The sequence below is a fragment of the Cervus canadensis genome, chromosome 5 (genome assembly GCF_019320065.1).
Source record: "Cervus canadensis isolate Bull #8, Minnesota chromosome 5, ASM1932006v1, whole genome shotgun sequence".
Taxonomy (NCBI): domain Eukaryota; kingdom Metazoa; phylum Chordata; class Mammalia; order Artiodactyla; family Cervidae; genus Cervus; species Cervus canadensis.
This window is the reverse complement of record NC_057390.1, coordinates 47,775,990-47,800,505: the sequence shown is the minus strand read 5'-3', so window position 1 is coordinate 47,800,505 and position 24,516 is coordinate 47,775,990.

Genomic DNA, 24,516 nt, shown 5'->3' with positions numbered 1-24,516 from the left:
GGGCATTTTTATTTATTTGCCTCGTATCTATTTACTTTCCCAACCAGACACTTTTTGATTCCCTCATTATCGTCGGAAGCAGTTCTTAAAAGCAGAAGAGGAAACCACGATGTTTGTGCCCCTGTGTCCAGCTCGAACCCGCCCATGGAGCGAAATCCTGGATGGAACTGCAGGAATGTAGGTCCCAGGAGTTGTCACTGGTGGTGGGACCGTCCGGCCGCCTGGCCACATGCTTACCTGTAAACACACTTGGAAGATTGAAACCCAAGAGGAGGGGCAAGACACAGGGTTCCTTAAACAGGCACATGTATCCAGATGTCTGTCACCAATCTCCCCCCATGTGGTTTCCCCAGAGGAAATCCTACAATTCAAATGATTCTGATATCCTGGTGGAATAGCCCGGATCCATGTTAATGAGGGTCTTCCTTAGGCTCTTGGCCTCTCGTTATATTAAAGCAATCATAGTTTTCCTCAGGTGACAAGGTGATGTCACTGAATGAATGCCTCTTCCCTAACACAAGTACCCAAGGAGGGTCCCTGGAGCCAGTATAGCTTTGAAGTCCCAGTTGAGTGTTTGACTGTCTGCTTCTTCAACTGTGGAACAAGGGTTTCTTAACCTATCTAAAATCTATCCAACATGGAGATATTTGCCCAGCTCCTCTGGAAGCCCCTGGCATACTTCCAGGCAGTAGGAAGCACTCAGTGGTCAGTGGCTGGAGGGGATCAGGGCACTGAGCCACCATCAGTCCAAGGTCAGGGTGTCAGAGACAGCCACCTGTTCTACATCCTTGAGAAAGAAGCTCCCTCAGTCCGTTGTTTTGTGAAAACTTTGTCTTCCTAAGGAAGGAAAGCAGAGTTTATAGTAAATGGTCTGGTCCAGTTTTAAATTAGTTTACTCAAAATAGGTATAACAACATTGACCCAGTTTTTGCTACTCCTCTGCTTTGTAACCTTCACTGAATCAGGAATTGAACTCCTCTTCCTTCTCTGGGTCTTTGTAAACTCACCAAGGACATTCCCTGTCTAAAACCCAACATCTCTTTTTCAGTCTCTATCTTGCGCAGTTTTCTGTGCACTCAGCATTTCTGCTGTTTCCTGAAATGCAGTCATCTATCTGTTCATCACTACCTTTCTGACCTGCCCACGTCTGTCCTTATCTGGCAAGTTCTCCCAACCTCCAACAGTCATACACCCAAAACAAACCTTGGCCATTTGTTTTTATTAATATGTACCTTTCTTTTTAGAGAGGCTCTATCATTTTTTGTATATTTCTGGTTTGATGTTCAGGGATTAACTCTCAAACCTGAAGTCTTAGGGAGCTCCCAGCTCATCTGCCATCCCTCTAGGCGAATCATCATCTCTTGAGTTTCATCAGGTTCAGAATGAAACTTCCTAACAGACCTCCTCCTCCAGTGATCACAGGCAGGGCCAAGAGGCCATCATGCATCACAGCTCCAAAGAGAGACCTTGTTGCAATCCGACTTCTTCCTTCCCTTTCCCCAAGCTTGGCCTTGGCAGGACCCAGCGTGGGCTCTGTCCTCAGGGTTCTAAACTCCAGAGCAGCAGGAATTAAATGTGGGCATCATCGTGGTGGCAGGACAACTCATTTGGTGCTTGTGCCAAAAAATGCTGAGCTGTCAGAAGTTTACAACACTTAAAAAAAATTTTTTTTTAATAAAAATAGAAGTTTGGAACACTTAGAAAGGTAATAACTCAAACTGGGATGGTGTGACTGGATGGGAACAGGTCTAGGAAGGTTGAGAGAAGAAGCTCAAAAGGAATGGACAGTACAGGATGTGGGGGCAGAAAAGAGCAGGCTTCCAGTGTCGAGGGGTTCAGATGCGGGTATCGGCAAAGAAAAAGTGCCCATATCAGAAACAGAAAAGTTGGGTAAATTAGTTTGTTTGGGATAAACAATTCTATTTTTGGTCATTCGGTTACATTTAATTAATATTTATTGCCAACTTACTAAATGGGAGAGTGCTCCACAGGAGGCCAGAAATGAGCAAGTCATAGTATTTGCCCTCAAGTGACTTTTGGCTATAAAACTAGCCTTAGTGCTGTGGGTCTTCCACCTGTATAATGAGCTTTATTGCCCTTGCATTGTGTCACCCATCTTGGCTGAGATGTAAACAGCCTGAGAGCAGGACCATGTCAGATTCTCTTCTGTGGCTCCAGCACCTTTTCACTTGGACCCAGGACAAGGCAGACACTTAATACATCTTTAATGATGGATGGAAATGCCAGACCTTTATGAGTTTGCCACGGACAGCAGAGAGCTGTGAGCATTAGCAAAGAGGACTGAAAAGAGGCCTTTATATCAATAACCTCAGATATGCAGATGATACCACCCTTACGGCAGAAAGTGAAGAGGAACTAAAGAGCCTCTTGATGAACGTGAAAAAGGAGAGTGAAAAAGTTGACTTAAAGCTCCACATTCAGAAAACGAAGATCATGGCATCTGGTCCCATCACTTCATGGCAAATAGAAGGGGAAACAGTGGCAACAGTGGCTGACTTTATTTTGGGGGGCTCCAAAATCATTGCAGATGGTGATTGCAGCCATGAAATTAAAAGATGCTTGCTCCTTGGAAGGAAAGTTATGACCGACCTAGACAGCATATTAAAAAACAGAGACATTACTTTGCCAACAAAGGTTCATCTAGTCAAGGCTATGGTTTTTCCAGTAATCATGTATGGATGTGAGAGTTGGACTATAAAAAAAGCTAAGCGCCAAAGAATTGATGCTTTTGAACTGTGGTGTTGAAGAAGACTCTTGAGAGTCCCTTGGACTGCAAGAAGATCCAACCAGTCCATCCTAAAGGAGATCAGTCCTGGGTGTTCATTGGAAGGACTGATGTTGAAGTTGAAACTCCAATACTTTGGCCACCTGATGCGAAGAACTGACTCATTGGAAAAGGCCCTGATGCCGGGAAAGATTGAGGGCAGGAGGAGAAAGGGACGACAGAGGATGAGATGGTTAGATGGCATCACTGACTCAATGGACATGGGTTTGGGTGGACTCCGGGAGTTGGTGATGGACAGGGAGGCCTGGCGTGCTGCGGTTCATGGGGTCACAAAGAGTCAGACACGACTGAGCGACTGAACTGGAACTGGATGAACTCACTATCAGAATTTCAGGAACTTCCCTGGTTGTCTGGTGGTTAAGACTTGCCTTGCAATACAAGGGGTGTGAGTTCAATCCCTGGTCATCCCCTAGTTGGAGAGCTAAGGTCCCACATGCCTCTTGGCCAATAAACCAAAGCAGAAGCAACATTGTAACAAATTTAGTAAAGAGTTTTTTTTTTAATTGTCCAGGTAAAAAAAAAAAATCTTTAAAAAAAAGGAGTTTCAAAATTAATGCTGATGGACTTACAGATTTCAGTGCTTCATTTTATCCACATTCTGTCTATTTCTCACCAAAACTCCCAAGTATGTCTCCATTACCTCTTCAGATTCAAGAAAGGATTGGCTGGAAACCTATGAAATCCATCTCTTAGGGACAGACACGATTAAGCTTTGAAAACAACACACACACAAATACAGAGTCAATTTCATACAAACCAAATAAAGTAAGCTGTATTCCCCATCTGATCAATATAATTCTCCTGCTTCTAGCTTTGAATAATGATCAAGACTTCAGGAAACAGATATGCATTATCTAATTGTTTAAAGAAAAACAGATAAAACAACACCATAAAGTCGACTGCAATTTAGGGTTAAAATAAATTAGAGGAAAATTAGTGTGCTGTGCAATCTTTTTTTTTTTTTTTCTTGGACTATAATTTATGTACAATGTTGTGTTAGTTTCAGGAGTACAGTGAAGTGAATCAGAATATAATATCTCCACTCTTTTTTAGATTCTTTCCCCATATAGGTTATTACAAAACATTATGTAGAGTTACTCGTGCTATACAGCAGGTTCCTATTAGTTATCTGTTTTATATATAGTAGTGTGTCGAACCCAATCTCCCAATTTACCCCTCCCCTTTTCCCTGCCTGGTAACCAAAAAGTTATTTTCTACATCCATGATCCTATATCTGTTTTGTACACAAGTTCATTTGTACCATTTTTTTCAGATTCTACATATAAGTGATATCATATGATATTTGTCCTTCTCTGTCTGACTTCACTCTGTATGACGATCTCTAGGTCCGTCCACGTTGCTGGAAATGACGTTATTTTTTATGACTGAGTAGTATTCCTTTGTATATATGTACCACATCTTTATGCATTCCTCCATCAATGGATGTGTTTTGCCAAGGAATACTTCCTGTGGTTATAAACGCACAGATCAGAACTTTAAAGCTTGAAGCAAGCTTCCTTTGAGATAGAAAAATGATCAAACTTCAAAAAAAATTTTTCTTTATTATTAGCAGCAGAGTGGAATTAATTTTAGATGGGAAAAATTTTAACAGGAGCTCCATGACTTTAGAAAAACTAAGAGGATTTTACTGACATTTCCATTTTGAAATCTGCCTTTAGGTGAATGAGCATCACACATGAAACATTTCTGTGTTTCATAATAAAACCTCAGTTAATCAGGGTGCCTCAGGAATAAGGCTGTTCTGCTAAATTAAATTTTCATTTTGGGTGAGGATTAACCAGAAAGCCCCTTTAGCTGGAACATAAGTTGAAATTAAAAAAAAAGAAAAACATATTGCAAGTTGATATCTCATCTTTAAAATGCACTATAGTAAATGAAGGGGCTTCCTGGTGGCTCAGATGGTAAAGAATCCACCTGCAAAGCAGGAGACGGAGTTAGTGACTCAGCGACTAAACAACAAAAAATTTGGAAATAGTGTTTTTTAAATATATCTTTAGCTGTTTATATTGCTTAAGTTATTATTGACGCTGTAGTTGCTCATTCATTGTGTTCTTACCACTTGCCAAGTCCTTTGTCTGATCCTCACAACCCACTGGGGGAAGCCCAGTGGATGGATGTCTAAGGCAGTGCCGTGGTAGGCCTTTCAGGGCCCTCCTCACATGGCCCCCTTTGAGCCTGAGGCTTGCCTTCACCCAGGAGTCACTGTGGTGGGTCCCTGACCAGCGTGTTCTCCCCACTTACTATCTGAGAAAACTCTGCTCTTGCACAGACATTATTACCTGCTATTTTTCAAGTACATGCAGATGCCATCGTGAGGAATAAAGCACAAATTTTGTGATATTACTGAATTCACTGTAGCTTGTAGTCCCGTGGTTGGCTAATCATATTTAAACTACTATCACTAACACATGAAGATATTTGAAAAGAAATATGTTTATGTTTAAAGGGATCCTCCTACTCAAAATTTTGGAGTCACTGTTCTAATCTGCAACAGAAAGACAGTTCTGACTCACCCGAAGCTCCGTGGACAGGGACTCAGGAGAGAGTCTGTCATTTGCTGCCTGTTCACAGCCCCCATCCTCTGAGGATTTCCTTCAGCTGGATTCACACCCAGGGTTCTTTGCTCTGTTCCTCTCATCCTCTGCTTCTCTATCTTGCTCTCTTCTTTTGCCTGTTTTATTTTTAAATGAATTTTTATTGGAGTATAATTGCTTTACAATGTTGTGTTAGTTTCTACTGATCAGCAAAGTGAATCGGTTATACGAATGCATCTATCACTTTTTTTTTCCCATCTCCTTCCCGTTTAGGTCACCACAGAGCATTGAGTAGAGTGCCCTGTGCTGTATACTAGGTTCTTATTGGTTTAGTCGCTAAGTCACATCCGACTATTGCCACCCCATGGACTATAGCCTGCCAGGCTCCTCTGTTCATGGGATTTCCCAGGCAAGAATACTGGAATAGGTTGCATTTTCTTCTCCAGGGGATCTTCCTGACCCAGGGGTCGAATCCGGGTCTCCTGTATTGCAGGTGGTCTGCTCCTTTGAAGGTGGATTCTTTACTGACCGAGCCACCAGGGAAACCACCAGATTCTCATTAGTTATCTATTTTGTACATAGTGTTAATACTGTATATACGTCAATCCCAATCTCCCAATTCATCCCACTCCTCCTACCTATATTTTTAATTATTTTCAGTTAGGCATTCCCTCCTCACCTTGATCAGCACTTGCTGTATTCTTTAATCCTTTCCTGTCATCACCAGCTACCACTCCCTATCAGATTCGAGGAACTTACCCCAGTGCAGAGATGGAGAATTAGACTGGAGAAGATGCACACAGGTGCATACTATCCATGCAGGTTGGCTGCACTCAGGGTAGCAGACAGAGCTGGCATCCACTCACATCCAGAAAAGCACCCCTACCCTGCCCGTGGACCCCACTTCTGCAGCCAGCGGCACGGCGCTGACTCTGGCTCAGAGTTTGTTCTCTCCAAGTGAAGGTTAGAGGTGCTAGGACAGGATACCTCCCAGAGTCCTCCAGTCACTGACTGATGGAAACTGTCTGCCAAACAGACCAGCTCCGTCTTCCCTTGGGTGGGATAGCCTGAGTGTGTGTTCCACTGGCTCGCAGAGTTCCCAGGGCGATGACCCTCCAGGTGTCCGCAGTAGTAACTTGCTTCATAAAAAAACCTTCTGTCATCCCTTCCTTCTGCTGCTCCCCTGATAATGTTTCCTGGGCTCCCCTCCCAAATAACCTTGTGCTGTAATCCCAGTCTCAGACATTGCTAATGGGGGACTCCAAGCTAAGGCCTTTGCCCTAATAAAGGGAAGTCCTTTGCCCTAATACCTTTTAAACAATCTGTTTCTAAGTTAAAGAAAAGGGTATTTGGCTGTCATCTAGTACTGCTTAGATTTATATTAATTATTCCATTACCTGCATTGACACTTACATAGTTGTGACCAAACAAGCCACTTAACTTCATGCCTCAGCTCCCTTATTGTATTGTATTGGTTTGGCCAAAAAGTTAGATTCCGTAAGATGTTATAGAATAAGGGTCCGAACTGGAAAAGTGATTCTCAAAGTGCAGAATTCTCCTGATGTACTTAAAAAATTCTCCAGATCTCCAGACAAAACTGAAACGTGAATACAAAAAGGTGCCCTCAGAGTCATTCAAATTAAGTGACAGAAATATCAGTAGAAGAACTGACAGAGGAAGAACTCACTGGCTGTTGGGCACTGGGAGGTGATTGCGGGTCTCTCGTGTTTCTGCTCATCCTGCAACCAGAGGCTCTGACCACCTTTATTCCAGACTGTCCTTTCAAAGATATTGCATGGCAAAGAGGCCTTGGGAAATACAGGTAGTATCTTCTAACAGGCCAGTGGGCAGGTCTGTTTACTGTCTAATGTAACAAGGACTCTGATTCCCTCCAGGGCAGTGGGTGAGCAGATTTGACAGTTTGCTGCCCATAGTAAGAAGCTCAAGTTCCCTGAGCTTTGGGTTTTTCAGTGCAGATGTAAGCCCTCACCTCTTGCTATCTAGGAGCACTAAACCCTTTGTTTCTGACCCAAGAATCTTGTATTTTCTGGAGGCATTCTTGAGTCTATGCAAGCTAACTTTTTACCTCGGGCAACGTCCCAGATCCTTTGCAGTACTTAACTTTTGGAGAAAAAAAAAAAAAGCTCCTGAATCCTGTACTTTTGGTGTTAATGATGAGATTTAGACTGGTAAAAGGGTTTATACCGTAAGTTGACTATCACTGTCTGAGGACAGAGTCTAAACTAGAACCTAAGAACACACACAGGTCCAAGGTTCTGAAGCCATCGGCTTGAAGTAAAATCTTTATATTGCGAATAGGCAAGTATATGGATGTTGGTGGTTTCTGCATTTTTATGGTTTTGTATGTGTTCTTGCAGCAAACAAGAAGCTATTTATCATTTTATAAAACACTCACCACTGACATTTTAGGAGAAGGAAACTGTAACTGCCTAGAACACAAATAACACACCACAGGTAACCTTATAAAAATGTGGCAGTGTCTGTGTAATGAGTGATAGCAATGGTGGAAAACTGCTCACATAAAAATTATTGCCAATATATGTGCAAGTGTTTGTATAACAGGCCCTGGTTGTTACCAAGAAAGCAACTTTGTTTTTTAGGTGTTGGATAACCTCATACAAATTGACAGCTTTTATTAAAGGATTGTCTTCCCACTGTGAGCTTCTCAGATATTTATGGTGATAAATGTGGTGAATTGCAGAATTTTCTCTTCATACTGAAGTCACGGGTTACACTGAGAAGCACCATTACTATTATGTAACAGGAGTATCTTTAGCTAAAATCCTCAAACCTAGCAGGCCTGTGCTGTTTGCACATCTTGCTGATATTTTTAAAGAACTAAATTTGGCAACTGAGGGCCCCCTATGCTAGCATGCCTTAAATTATAGTTACAATGTCAGGATTGAAACTGAGAGCTTAAGTTTGGACTCAGCATGCAAAGCAAAGCAAATCATGTTATTTAGAGACTTCAAATGACCATCTGACAAAGAACTCTGCATTTCTGTGTCTGATTTTTTCAAATTAATATAATTTTATATTGCTCAAGGTTACATTTGAAAAGTATTTCCTTCCCAGTGATCATTAACATGGGCTGAAGTGTTTGATCAACCACCATCAAATTAAACAACTATCAGTTAAGAACTAACAGCACTTCTCTGATATTATTAGATAAAAATTGCCTTACTATTCCTCCATCAAGTTTCTGAATTGGCTTAATGGATATGTATCCTCACTTGCTAAAAAGCTGTGTTTAAAATGTTTACCATTTGCAACTACCTGTCTTTGTGAATCATCATCATTTGAATTCTGTTCAGCTATACTGAAAAGGCATACTGCCTCTGAGACCCATAAGTCCTAATCTTAAACTCTGTATTCATACTATAGTTCTCAGTGATTGATTTTATGAGTCAGTGTTATGGATTTGAATGTGTAAGTGTCTGACTCTTTGCAACCCCATGGACTGACTGTAGCATGCCAGGCTTCCCGGTCCTTCACCATCTCCTGGAGTTTGCTCAAATTCATGTGTCTAGGGTCAGTGATGCCATCCAACCATCTCATCCTCTGTCATCCCTTTCTTTTGTCTTCAATCTTTCCCAGCATCAGGGTCTTTCCCAATGTGTAAATAAATTTATGTTAACAAAATACTGTGGTTTTTTTGTTTAACATATTAGAGATTACTTAAGATTTTATCTTTGTAAGATACTTCAGGGGGAAAATATTTTGAAATCCTTAGACTAATTGAGTTTTTAAAAATTTATTTATTTTTAATTAGAGAATAATTGCTTTACAATATTGTGTTGGTTTCTGTGGCTTCCCACGTGTCTCAGTGGTAAAGAATTCACCTGCCAAGCAGGAGATGCAAAAGATTCAGTTTCAATCCTTGGGTTGGGAAGATCCCCTGAAGGAGAAAATGGCAATCCACTCTAGTATTCTTGCCTAGAAATCCCACGGACAGAGGAGCTTGGCGGGCTACAGTTCAAACAGTCGAAAAGAGTTGGACATGACTGAGCATGCACACAATTGATGTTTAAATGATTTTTTCTCAATTCTAAAGACTCTGTTCCTCTAATTTGAACTTGAACCTCTCAATTTTCCAAAATTATTAAACCAGAAGACAGAAATGTTACCCAAATGGACATATATCCCAAAGACACACACAGACTCTCGTCTTACTGTCCCAGCTTTGCTTTACCTAGCGGGATTCAGTCACTGTCTGAATCAGACCTGCCAACTTTTCTGATTATTCACTTTGTATGAATAATTCCCCATGTCTCTTCCCTCAAGCTGCTTTTGTTCTCTGATTGTCTACTTCTACCAAAGGGTGGGTAGAATATGAACAACAACAACAACAAAAAGGAAAGCAGGTCATTTGGGGGTGATCTGTTAACTAATAAAAAGCTTTTAATGGAGTAAATTATTAGAATTATTAAGTGGGACAATAGTTGAGTCTTTCGTGCTGCCCTGTGAAATATCTGTAGGATGAATTCTGGGCAAACCTTGTATCGCACAATTGAAATCTTTGTATCTCTGATCAGGGTGCTGTGCCCCATGCTACATATCAGTTATCTCTTATTGTGTGACAGATTCCCCAATCCTAACACTTAGAGTAACTTGCACAGGTGAAATCACACTTTCTGTGGGTGAGCACCTGCAACGGTTTCCTGGGTGTATCTGAGCCAGGTCTCTCCTGAGGGCATGGTCATGCAGCCATCCAGGGCTGTGGTCTCATCTGATGGTTCTCCTGGGGTACAAGGTTCAGTCTCCCAGTTTCCATGTTGACCAGCATGGTTAGCAGGATTCAGCCACACAGGTTGTTGAGTTGAGAGTTCTAGCTCCTCACTGGCTGTTGGCTGGAGGCCTTCCTCGGCTCCTTCCCACATGGACTTCTTCTTGGTCAGCTCACATCATGGCCAATAACTCCCCTCAGCATGGACGGAAGGACCATGCAGAAGAGCGTACCCAAGACAGAGACCACAGCCTTTTTGTAACCTAATCTTGAACACAACATCACTTTTCCCATATTCTCTCTCTCTCTCTCTCTCTTTTTTTTTAATGTGGACCATTTTTTAAAGTCTTTATTGAATTTGTTACATATTGCTTTTGTTTTATGCTTTGGTGTTTTGGCCATGAGGCAGGTGGGATCTTAGCTTCCCAACCAGGGATTGAATCTGCATGCCCTGCAATGGAAGGTAAAATCTGAACCACTGGACAGCCAGGAAAGTCCCACCCCATATTCTCATTATTAGGAGCAAGGAACTAGGTCCATCTCCCCCTCAAGAGGAGGCTATTACATGGGCTTTAACACCAGGAGGTAAATGTCACTGAGGTACTTCCAGAGACTGCCTCCTGTAGGGTTAGATGCAGAATCCTTGGGCTTCTCTGATGGTCCCCACTCTCCAAGCAAATCCAGTTCCTACCTGCAGACAGCAGCCTGGGCGAGGCTACGTTGCACACTACTGTGTGGCTGACACTACTCTGTTCAGAAGAGAAAAGGAAACAATGGCTTCCTGTCTTCATCTTGCCAGAGCTTTGTAACTGCCTGAGTCAGAACATGGGTATGGAGGTGGACAACCTCTCCCAGCATCACAGACGCCAAGATCCTTACAGCGGGGATGCTCCCCTCCCCCCCACCAGCTGGAGACAGCAAGCCCGAAGTCTCCCTGTGGAAACGGCAGGGCACAGGGTACCCGAGGGCCTCTCCTGCTCTGTAATCGGATCTTGTCCCCACCTGTCAGAATGTTACCATGCCTCACTGCATACAAAGTGACTTTTTAAGGTTAAAAGAATTCTTGTGCCAAATCAAGGTTGACGTACAGCAGGTCTGCTGCACCTGAGCCTGTGCTGTCCCAACCGGCTGCATGGTAGTTTTCAGAGCTTGCTAACTGGTGTATGCCCAGGTTTCGGGACCAGGCTTGCTGCAGCGCCACAGAAGGTAGCATCTGACAGTGCTGAGATCTCTGTACACCCGTTTCCTGCCTCATCCTTTAGCAGAAACTGCACTGAGAGCCACCTGGGCAAAGCTTGGTTACCTGCAGCTGCCACTGCTAAAACAGCATCTGTGTGATGTAGTTAAATGACTTCCCTGGTGGCTTGGCAGAAAAGAATCTGCCTACAAGGAGACACAGGTTTGATCCCTGGGTCAGGAAGATCCCCTGGAGGAGGGCCTAGCAACCCACTCCAGTATTCCTGCCTGGGGAATCTAATGGACAGAGGAGCCTGGCAGGCTACAGTCCATGATGTCACAAAGAGTCAGACACGGGGACTGAAGCAACTGAGCATGCACCCACATGCAGTTAAATAAAGCCCTGGATACATGTGTGGAAACCGTGTATCAACATGGAAGAACCTGTGTGATGAGTTCACTCACATCCTGAGATGCAGAGTAGATGAGAGGAGATGAGAGTCTCAATTTGGGGACCATGTGGGGTGTCACTCCTCTGAACACGCCTGGAGCACGACATTGAAATGAGCGAGGAACACCCTGACTTTCATCAATTCGCATTAAAGCTCAAAGCCTATATGGTTCCAGATGACCCAAGAGCAGATCTATTTTTGCTCAAAGTTTCATTGGAATTGTAGTCTTTACTGGCCTGTCTGGACCTGACTGCTGAGGCACTGGGATCCTGCAGGACTGGCTGGTGATCACAGTGGCCAGAGCAACTGGATCCCCTGAGGTTTTCAGCTGCTCCACCTCTCAATGCAGAGGAAGGGACGGGGCAGGGAGGAGGGAGGGAGGAGGGGGGAGGTGTCAGGCCAGCAGCTATTTTAAGGCTTGTACATGAACTAAAGAGGGGCATGTATTTTTAGCCCAAATTTATAAATGTTTATTACCTTCTACCCAAGACAGATGATGGGAGGAAGTTGGTGGTTCCTTCTCTTACATCTTAAGCCTTCTTTTTAAGTCTTTAGAAGTCACTCGACCTAGAATGCAGGGGGTTCTGAAATATGGTAATCAGCTGTTTATCATTCAAATAGTTGGCAGCGTATCCTCCATCAGACCCTCAAGATGAAGCATCAGAGATTTAGAATTCTTCTCCAGGCAGTTCTTCAAACAGGCGTGATTTTTGGCTTGTAAACTTTGCCAGTACTTTAGAGACACCCAGCTCTTCTGTTCCCGAGTTGTAAACTCAGGGGGTGTATCTTCCGCTTCAAATGAAGGCTGGCCAACACAAGGCCAAGGAAGAAGCCTAGAGGTAAACCAAGGAGAGAATTCAAAAGCAGACCAGTGACAAAGGGAGACAGGTGGTCTGAGAGGCAGATTGAGTGTGGACAGGCTTCTCTCATCTGGGTGCCCAAAATCATTCCTAAGTGTCTCCATTTGCCATGTTCAGATTGCAAAGTGTTATAATAAACAAACAATAAAAGCACAGAAGTTTTGCATTTAATACAATTGCACTCCTCTTAAATGCGATGTGTTAAACTTCAAATTTTCAGGATTGACAAAATAAGGAATTGTTTAAAACTGACACCTCTGATTTGAATCATTTTTAGGGTGTCATCTATTACATGCTTGCATATGTTGTTTTCTTCCCTACCAAATGTCTTCCACTCTATTTCTAAAGACTTGGAAACATATCTCTGGCTTTTTGACAGAAATAAATGAATAAATTGTTGTTGTTATTTAGTCACTAAGTTGCGTCCAACTCTGTAGTTGAATTATACTGTTCTGTGGTTGAGTTATACTGTTTGAGCAACACAAAAATTTTCAAAGTCTATTAGTTTTCTTTTTTTCAAAATTAACTGTGAAACATTAACTGTAAAAGTATCATATGGGTGTTGGCTTTTCAGTTTGTTTCGTGAGTATGTTTTTGTTTGTTTTGGCTGAACCACTTGGTGGCTGGTGGAATTTTAGTTCTCCCAACCAGAGATCAAACCCGGGCCCTCAGCAGTGAGAGGGTAGAGTCCTAACCACTGGACCACCAGGGAATTCCCTGTCTTTCCAGTTGACGTGCAACTGCTGGTGACGCTTTGTCGTAAAAAGTCCAGCTGTGATGTCTTCCTGTCTTGACTTACACGCTTGTGATTTAATTTTTTATTGCATTTGAAATGAGCCAGTTCGTGAGCTAATCCAAAACGACAGCAGGGCATTTTCTGCCAAGCAAGAACTCCAATTAAGACAGGAAGCTCTGTTCCCAGCCAAGCTATGGAGGGCACGACCACATTGGGCTCTAGGCACAAAGTGAGAAGTGTGGGTTGGGGCTCAGGTGGTCAGCAGGGCTGAGTATGATAAAAGGGGAGTGTGAGACACTACCAAAGGAAATGGACAGAACTTCGAGGCAGGGAGAACAGGCACTCTGGCTCAAATTCTTGCCTCTGTGAACCCAGACACATATCTTTACATCTCTGTTTATTTACAACCAAGAATAATGAAAACATTGTCCTAAGGCTTAGTGTGTGCGTAAGGCCTGTGGAAGCTTGGGACACACATGTGCCTGCAGTGCTGTTAGCTCCGTCAGTGTTAATTTCTCTTCTCCTTTTTGCTGGGCTGTGATAGCATTCTAGGTGTCATGGATTTAATGAATCCACACGCTGAGAGGGTTCGTAAAGATTTTGTGGATATCTGAGATGCCTGAACATTTACCGCTATTCTCAAATAATCAGCCTGCATGTTTATATAACAAGAGACTGGCCGACAGTTTCAGAGCATCAGCCAGGGCTGCAGGCACTGGAGGGGGTGTTAACACAGCAGTCTTTCAGAGAGAAACAAACCTCAAGACTGGGGGAGGCCACACTCCCCCCCAGGTCTGGTCAGTATCCGGAGAGGCAGGTTTTGACCAGTGACTTGGTTCTAAGCATTGTGCTCCCTGGCTCTGCGGGTTTATCTGATCTGAGCAGACCATGAACGTCCCTGTCCTGTCAAGGCTTCTGCATCCTAAATGCACAGGCAGCTCCTGCTGAGTCAGTTGTATTGCCCAGGTTCAAAGACCCTAATTCACTATGACTTCAGCTCAGCTCTTCTCAGGCTTCCTCCATGATGATGATGCTACAGTGACATTGGCAAGCACATGATGTGAAATGAAACGAAATGTTTTTGGAAGCTAGATGTAGCTTCCTCTCATCTCCCCTCCAGGAAGACCCCAGCCCTCAGGAGGGAGTCCAGAAAACACCCTCCTTCAAGACTCACCCCTGACACTCTCTGCCGACCATCTCACCAGTTTGTGTCCAATCCCTTCTACTCACTCACTGAATTCTTCCACAGATGGGGGCTGTAGGGTGTCACAGTGGGTCATTTCATGTGCAAGGGTGTTCCTTCTCCATGTGATTGTGTAAGGACCACTGTCATATCTTTAGGGCTTTGAAATGTCAGGTCCCCATATACATCTATTTTACCTCTGTTGACATCTGACTGACTGAAAATTGTCATTGAATCTTGTTCAGACAGTTGAACCCTGCATCTCATTGTTTCTGGTCCCCAAGAGACCATCAGGAAATGGCACAAATCTGATGGTTGGAGGGTAAATTCCTGGGCATCTGTCTTTTGCTTTGCTAGGAATCTGCCCCAAATTCCATGCATAGAAAGAACTAAAATCTGTGTCCAAAATTTCCAATGCACATGAGCGCAGGAAAAGGTGGCCAGGTGGGGGAGGGGAGAGGTGTTGGCTGATGACGAAATGGACATTCCTCAGAGACGGAAGGTGCTGTCTATTCAATAAATGCCGGATGCCTGAGGTCATTCAATGCAGGAAGCAACAGCTGGGGTGTGGATGGAGGAGGGTCATCGGCTAAATTAAAATTTAGTTTAGAGTTAACACTGCCCTTTAGGTGACCTAAAGCTCTTTGGGATCAAAATACTGCCAGGCTGTGTTGGAATTTCACTACCCATCACCACTCCCTGGGTTCCCAGCCCATCACCTCTGTTACCTGGAGGGTGTGGAGGGACCGACCATCCACCACTCCGCCAACAGAGCCTCCTGGGTCAGGGCTCCCACACTTGAGACGACAGGGGGATCCCTTAGTGGGGGCAGGAGGGGAGTACTTCATAAAGCACAGAGTGCCTGGACCACCTCCAGAGTGTCAGAGTCAAAACTTGAGGCTGGGCCTGGGGAGAAGCAGTGCTGACACTGCTGGTCCATGGACCACATTTTGAGAATCACTGGTGTATATGATATGAGCTGTGAATTGTTTCTAATTTCTATAAACCCAGTGGAGCTCGATTAAAGGTGGAAATGGAGCTGGTTTGGGATTCAACTGAGTCCCAGCTTCACCAGTTACCAGCTGTGTGAACCCAGAGAAATCCCATAACCTCCTGGAGTGCCAGCATCCTTCCCTGCAGGACATGGACAGTAGCACTCCCTGCAGAGTAGCTGCGAGGATTACAGGCTTCAGGGGCCCCCGAGGCCAGAGCTCAGATGCTCTGTGTGGCTCCAGACCTTGGTCTCTGCTGAAGCCTGGACTGTATGTAATAAAGCATTTCAAACGCTCACTCTTAAACCTTAAAATCCATCCCCAACTAACAGGAATCTGCCTCTGGGACATTTTGGCCTCTTATTTGTATCAATATTGCCTTTTTGCCTTGCCTCTTTGACCCGACACACGGCAGGTATAGCTCAGGACTGACTTCGTCCTTTAAGAGAGAGAGATGTACCCAACCCCACTGGTGTGTGGCCCAGGATCACGGTACAGACACACAGAGAATTTCATATCAAAATGTCAACTGTTGGACTTCCCTGGTGGTAGATTGGTTAAGAATTTGCCTGCCAATGCAGGGGACACAGGTTCGATCCCTGTCTGGGAAGATTCCATATGCCTCAGAGCTATTAGGCCTGCACCCCACAACTACTGAGCCAGTGCTCTAGAGGCTGTGCCCCACAATAAGAGAAGCCACTGCAGTGACAAGTCCACATACCACAACTAGAGAAAATCCACACACAGCGTAGAAGACCCAGCACAACCAATAAATAACAAATTATTATTTGTTATTTATTTGTTATTAAACAAATAACAAAATAAACAAAATGTCACTGTTAAAAGTTTAGTCTGACTGATTTCATTCTCTGTGACAGTCTCTAGGTTTATCCACATCACTACAGACGACTCAATTTCATTCTTTTCATGGCTGAATAATATTCCATTGTATATATACGCCACATCTTCTTTTTTTTTTTTTTTTTTAAATTTTTTTATTAGTTGGAGGCTAATTACTTCACAACATTTCAGTGGGTTTTGTCATACATTGATATGAATCAGCCATAGATTTACACTTATTCCCCATCCCGATCCCCCCTCCCACCTCCCTCTCCACCCGACTCCTCTGGGTCTTCCCAGTGCACCAGGCCCGAGCACTTGTCTCATGCATCCCACCTGGGCTGGTGACCTGTTTCACCATAGATAATATACATGCTGTTCTTTGAAACATCCCTCCCTCACCTTCTCCCACAGAGTTCAAAAGTCTGTTCTGTATTTCTGTGTCTCTTTTTCTGTTTTGCATATAGGGTTATCATTACCATCTTTCTAAATTCCATATATATGTGTTAGTATGCTGTAATGTTCTTTATCTTTCTGGCTTACTTCACTCTGTATAATGGGCTCCAGTTTCATCCATCTCATTAGGACTGATTCAAATGAATTCTTTTTGACAGCTGAGTAATATTCCATGGTGTATATGTACCACAGCTTCCTTATCCATTCATCTGCTGATGGGCATCTAGGTTGCTTCCATGTCCTGGCTATTATAAACAGTGCTGCAATGAACGGCTAGTGGTTAGGATTCGGCGCTCTCACATCTTCTTTATCCTCAGTAATCAATGCAAAGAAATAGAGGGAAACAGTAGAATGGGAAAGACTAGAGAAAGAAAATTAGAGATACCAAGGGAACATTTCATGCAAAGATGGGCACAATAAAGGACAGAAACGGTGTGGACAGAAGCAGAAGGACAGAAACGGTGTGGACAGAAGCAGAAGATATTAAGAAGAGGTAACAAGAATACACAAAAGAACTATACAAAAAGATCTTAATGACCAAGATAACCATGATGGTGTGATCACTCACCTAGAGCCAGACATCCTGGAGTGTGAAGTCAGGTGGGCTTCAGGAAGTATCACTACGAACAAAGCTAGTGGAGGTGATGGAATTCCAGTTGAGCTATTTCAAATCCTAAAAGATGATGCTGTGAAAGTGCTGCACTCAAATGCCAGCAAACTTGGAAAATTCAGCAGCCTCAGGACTGGAAAAGGTCAATTTTCATCCAATCCCAAAGAAGAGCAATGCCAAAGAATGTTCAAACAACCACACAATTGCACTCATCTCACACTCTAGCAAAATAATCCTCAAAATTCTCCAAGCCAGGCTTCAACAGTATGTGAACTGTAAACTTCCAGATGTTCAAGCTGGATTTGGAAAAGGCAGAGGAACCAGAGATCAAATTGCCAACATCCTTTGGATCATAGAAAAAGCAAGAGTGTTCCAGAAAAACATCTACTTCTGCTTTATTGATTATGCCAAAGCCTTTGACTGTTGTGTGGATCACAACAAACTGTGGAAAATTTTTCAAGAGATGGGAATACCAGACCACCTGACCTGCCTCCTGAGAAATCTGTATGCAGGCCAAGAAGCAACAGCTAGAACTGGACATGGAACAACAAACTGGTTCCAAATTGGGAAGAGAACACATCAAGGCTGTATATTGTCACCCTGCTTATTTAGCTTATATGCAGAGTATATCATGCAGATTGCGAGGAGAAATATCAATAGCCTCAGATATGCAGGTGACACCACCTTATGGCAGAAAACGAAGAAGAACTAAAGAGCCTCTTGATGAAAGTGGAAGAGGAGAGTAAAAAATTGGCTTAAAACTGGACATTCAAAAAGTGAAGATCACAGCATCTGGTCCCATCTCTTCATGCCAAATAGATGGGGAAATACTGGAAGCAGTGAGAGACTTTATTTTGGGGGGCTCCAAAATCACTGCAGATGGTGACTGCAGCCATGAAATTAAAAGACGCTTGTTCCTTGGAAGAAAAGCTATGACCAACCTAGACAGCATATTAAAAAGCAGAGACATTACTTTGCCGACAAATGTCCATCTAGTCAAAGCTAGGGGTGTGGGTTCAATCCCTGGTCGGGGAGCTAAGATGTCACATGCCTTGCGCTCAAAAGACCAAAGCATGAAACAGAAGCAATGTTGTAACACATTCAATTAAGTTTGTAAAATTCAACAAAGATTACAAAAATGGTCCACATGAAAAAAATCTTAAAAAAAAAAAAATAGAAGACAGTGGCGTATTAGCCTTAAAAAGGAAGGACATTGTGCCACATGCTACGACATGGCTGAGCCTGTACTCAAAGAAGCCACTCACAAAAGGACAAATACCATATGATTCTCCTTGCATGAGGTGCTTAGAGGAGTCAGGTTCATACAGACAGAAAGTAGATGGTGGGGGCCAGGGGCAGGGATGAGGGTGAGGAGTGAGTGTTTAATGGGCAGAGTTTCAGTTTGGGAAGATGAGAAAGTTCTGGAAGTGGATGGTGGTGAAAGTTGCAGGGCAGTGTGAATGTTTTTACTGACACTCAACTATACACGCAAACATAGTTAGAACTGTACATTTCCAGTTATTTATATTTGGAAAGTATGAAAGCACGTTAGTTGCTCAGTCGTGTCCGGCTCTTGGCAACCTCCTGGATTGTAGCCCGCCAGGCTCCTCTGTCCATGGGATTTCCCAGATAAGAATACTGGAGTGGGTAGCCATTCCCTTCTCCAGGGGATCTTCCTGATCCAGGGGTTGAACCCCGGTTTCCTGCATTGCAGGCAGATTCTTTACCATCTGAGCCACCAGGGAAGCCGCTGTGTATATTTTACTGCAATTAAAAAAAAACAAAACATACAACTCAGTGAGTTCAGCTCAGGGTTGGGTGTGTCACTAGGTAATTCCTGAGGACAGGAGAAATCTGTCTCCATCAGCTTCTAAGTTCCATCTTCAACATGAGGGTTAATCCATTGGGAGGTTTGGAGGCAGTCTGCACCCCCTTGGAATCCATTCTACCAGCAAATAGCAGAAGGAAATAACTTACACGAGGGAACAATAATGATTTGATGAATCAGATAGGCTTATAACACAGGTGTATCACATAAGAGCCCAGAAACAGAAGGAAGCCATTGAGAGTTGGTGGGAATGAAATCTTTTATTTCCTTGTACAGCTCAGCTACACTTCTCTTACATCCATCGGCCAATTCTATTCCCTATAGTTGAATCTCTCGGGGAGTCTTTGGACATTCTAGAAAATGACTTTTACTGATAAATTCATTTTGCAAAAGCAGTTGAAGAAGGATCTATGGCCAATTCCATAGCTCGTTCAAAGATAGCCTTAAGCCCTTAGAGAATTGCATAGGTGGGACAAGGCACTGAATCGGGTGGGGTGGGGGGACAGTTATGAGTATGTAGGTGCCTGATGCTGTTCATAGACTTTTCTCCTGTGTTCCTCACAACATCCTGTATTGGTGTTATGCTTATATTATAGCTGTATAAGTGAAGACTCAGAAAAGTTTAAGCAATCTAAAGCAGATCCTAAAGCTGGTAAGTAGACAAAGTAGAACTTGAAATTCTATCCTTTGCATTTTCATTACCATGAATGAAAAACAAACCAACGACCAATCTTCTGTTTCCTTTTATAATCTCTGTTGTATTTATTCCTTTAAAGTCAGGAAGAAACAAGAATGTTTACTAACACTTTTTCTAGTCCCTATTGTACTTGGAGTCTCAGTGCAATAAGAAAAATAACAAAAATAAGGATTTGAAAATACCATATTTGAGGTTTTCTAGTGTTTTCCAATGAGAGAATTGTAAAGAAGACAATTACCTTGGTTTATTCAGTTTAATGGCACTTAAAACATAAAGATTTTGCTTTTCTTTTTAATATTTATTTATTTGACTACACCAGGTCTTAGTTGCAACATGCAAACTCTTAGTTGTGGCATGTGGAATCTAGTTCCCAGACCAGGGATCAAACCTGGGCCCCCTGTATTGGGAGCTTGGAGTCTTAACCACTGGACCATCAGGAAGTCCCAAGACAAGTGGTTGTTGCAAAGAGAGGTTCTGGCCCACAGGTGGTTTGCGCTTGAACATCACTGCAAAGGAAATCCAATGACTCAGAGAGCTACTTGTAAAATGTGCATGCATGCTAAGTTGCTTTGGCTGTGTCCAGCTCTTTGCTACCCTATGGACTGTAGCCTGCCAAGCTCCTCTGTCCGTGGGATTCACAAAAGTCTAAAGGATATGGGCTGTCACAGCATTCATGGTATCAACCATCTATTTTGTCAAATACGTATCACAAATGAACTCTTTGCATTAACCCTAGAAGTCAGGCATTTTTATCACATTTTATATGTTAGAAAACTAAGACCTGGCAAAGTTCTACTTTCTAGACCCCAAAGAAAGCTCAGCTCTCGTGGTCCCTTGGCATAAGAGTCCTGGGATGGGTGGCTCACCATCCACAGGTCCCCAGGGCAGGTGACCAAAAGTGCCGCTCCTATCTGTGTGGCCTGGCCTTTCCACCCCACAGCTGCCCTGGCTGGCTTCCTCCTCCCATTCAAGGTGGCTCCCAGCCCCAGTGCCTCCCCACGTGACCCTTATCTGGGTCTCCTATCTTTCCATCCAGTTTGTGGAGGCAAACTCGAGACCTTAATCTTCCTGGACCCTCGCTTTTTTTTTTTTTTTTGGACCTGCGCTTTTGAGTCTCAAGAATCTTTTCTTAAACAAAAGCTGACACTTGTAAATCAGAAACTTTGCTTTCAGAATGATCACTTCTGATGTCAGCTTCCAGAAATTATTTTAGAGATCAAAAAATTATGTCGGCTGTTTCTTACTCTTTCCATTCCTGCTACAGCCATCTTCAATTCTATTTTGCCTCTTGGCAATCTGAACACCACTAAATGAAACTTGGAGAAACACGCATATAAAGAACTTTAAGAAAGAAAAATGCAAAGATTAATATTCCACAATATTATCTTCCAGCACACGTAGCAAGATTTTTTTCCCCCAGAATGAAACATGTTAAAGTTTATTTTCTCCTGCTCACAGTGTTCAAGGTACCAGGCTACACAAGGAGAATGAACCAGACCCAGCTTCTCTGTTGGTCCTTCTAGAGCTTGTATTCCAGTTGGAGCCATAGACCAAGAGCTAGTTAATGAAATAATAGCTTAAAGACAGTTACGAAGCATGTTTCATAGAAGACTTACAGAATGCAGCTGGTGTGTGATATGGGCAGGGGGAGGGGGAGGAGAGGCTTTCCCATTTCTTCTGGATTTTTTTTTCTGAATTTTCAGTGAGCAAACTGAGATCTCAGAGAAGAGCAGAGTCAGGATGGAGAGAAGGGCAAAGGGAAAATTTCTTGTCAGCCAACACTTTGTGTCACTTGATTTTAAATGACTGAATAGTGTCCCCAAGTGGCTCAAATGGTAAAGAATCTGCCTGCAATGCAGGAGACCTGGGTTCGATCCCTGGGTCAGGAAGATTCCCTGGAGAAAGGAATGACCACCTACTCCATCATTCTCACCTGGAGAATTCCAGGAACAGAGGAACCTGGTGGGCTACAGTCCAGGGGGTCGCAAAGAGTTGGACATGACTGAACAACTAACACTTTCACACAGAATTTATTGAAAAATTTTTAAAAAAATTTTTTTATGTGGACCATTTTTCGAGTCTTCATTGAATTTGTTACAGTATTGCTTCTGTTTTTTGTTTTGTTTTTTTGGCCCCAAGGCATGTGGGATCTTAGCTCCCCAACCTGGGATGGAACCCATGCACCCTGCTTTGGAAGGCGAAGTCTTAAGGAAGTCTTAAGGAAGATTTCCCTAGATGACCAGGGAAGTCCCTATTGTTGCAAGTTTGAATCATTTCCTTTTCACCCTTCTGTTATCAACATCGTTCCAAAATAGGCAAATCTCTGAGTACATATATATTTAATTCCTCAGGATAAATTTCTAGAAGAGAAACTCTTTTGTCAGAGGGGATGCAAAGATTGGGATGTCTGATACATACTGTTAAAATATGCTTCAGAAAGTGTGTACAAGTTACACCCCCATCTATATGGCATGGAAAATCTGTTTTCACATATCTGATGATAATTATTACCATGTTTAAAAATGTTGCCAATGTTATAATGGACACATAATATATACTTATTTTACTTACACTGTGTGGTGAATGTTGACATATATACATGTTTTTTTGAAACCGGAGGATAATTGCTTTACAATGTTGTGCTTGTTTCTGCCATACAACAATGTGAATCAGTCATAATTATATATATACCCCCTCCCTGGTAAGGCTCCCTCCCCCATCCCATTCTACTCCTCTTGGTCATTACTGAGCACCAGGCTGGGCTCCCTGTGTTATATAGCAGTTATTTCAATTTCTTTTTTAATTAACTGAACTTACATTCCTCGCCCATTTTTATAATATGGAGTTTTTTCCTTGATTAAGTTTTAGGGCTTCTCATATATTAAGAATAATCATCCTTTTCAGCACATTATAATTGCTCTTCTACTTTTCTTTCTGGTGTTTTTTTTCCCTTCCATGTACCCAGACCTGAATATTTCCATACTAGTAGGTATATATACACGTGCATGTGCATGCGTGCTGAGTCGCTTCAGTCGTGTCTGACTCTTTGCGACCCCATGGACTATAGCCCGCCAGGCTCCTCTGTCCATGGGATTTTCCAGGCAAGAATACTTGATTGGGTTGCCATGCCCTCCTCCAGGGGATCTTCCCAAGCCAGGGATTGAACCACATCTCTTATGACTCCCGCATTGGTAGGCTGGTCCTTTACCACCAGCAACACCTGGGAAGACTATACACTCACATATATTTGTGCAATTGTGTCAGTATATCTGTAACATAAATTCCTGTAATAAAATGCAAATAAAACTACTGGGTTGAAAAGTAGGTGCATTTATTAAGTAAAATGCTGATGGTTGTTCCTGGGGACTTCCCTGGCAGGGCAATGGTTAAGATTCTACACTGTACTTCCAGTGCAGGGGGCGTGGGTTCAATCCCTGGTTGGATAACTAAGACCCCACATGCTGTGCAGTGTGGCCAAATAATTCAAGAACATTTTTTAAACAAATAAATAAAGAAGATGTTGGTGGCTGCTGCTAATTACCCAGCTTGATTGATGGTCACAGCAACCCTGAGATTGTTATTATTATCAAGGCTCTGATGGCAACTTGCTCAGAGGCAACCAGCTAGGAATTGAAGAGCCCAGAACAGGCTAGGTCTCTGCTTCTTAACCCTGTGTGTACTGTCCCTGGTTCATTCTCCAAGGACAAAAAGAAGAACTTGAGTTTCAAGTTCTCAAACATCTCCTCTACCAGAAATTAGGATCATAGAGACAAAATGAAACAGTTTATTTTAAACATCAAAAGAGAACATGACCTCAGCTAGGAAAGGGAAATCTAAATTTACTGCCAAGTGATGGTCTCAGCCCTCGAGCCTCCTCCAGCATCTAATGTGTTGTTGTGCTGAGAATAGACATCTGGTTCTATTTTCACAGGGGATGGCCCTTCATGTCACAGTAAACACACCCCTACCTCCTTAGTAGTATTTATTAAGGTCTCTGAGTCTTCTAAAACTGGTGAGAAACCCCCTAAGAAAAAAATTGCAGGCATTGAAAATAATAGATTTTCTGTTTTATTCTGCACAGTAAAAAAAAAAAAAGTTAGATGAAAGCAATTGAATCTAAAAAATGATTTCAGCTTGTAACATGAGAGTATATGTGATACTTTTCATTACTCTTTTTCAACTGAGAAACAACGTGGTGTTTCCAAAGGGGATAACGTAATGAACTTTTCTGTCACAGGAAATAACTTCACTTACTGCCATGGAAGTCACTGAGGATTTCAGAAAAGGCTCCCAGAAGAGTTGACGGAGTACCACTGAACTTTACTCTTAAAGAGACCATGTCTTCCAGCTCCTGAACTCTGCTATAGCTACACGATAAAAGCTCCTTGTGCCAAATGTAAAACTCCCTTTTTAAGGAATGGTAATGACTGGAGACTCCTGTGGACAGAAGAGCCTGACAAGTTATAGCCCATGGGGTTGCAAAGAGTCAGACATGACTGAGCAACTAACACACACAATGCCTCTTTGGGTGCAAAGTAACCCAATAAATTATACAAGAGGAGGAGCAAGGTGACGTGG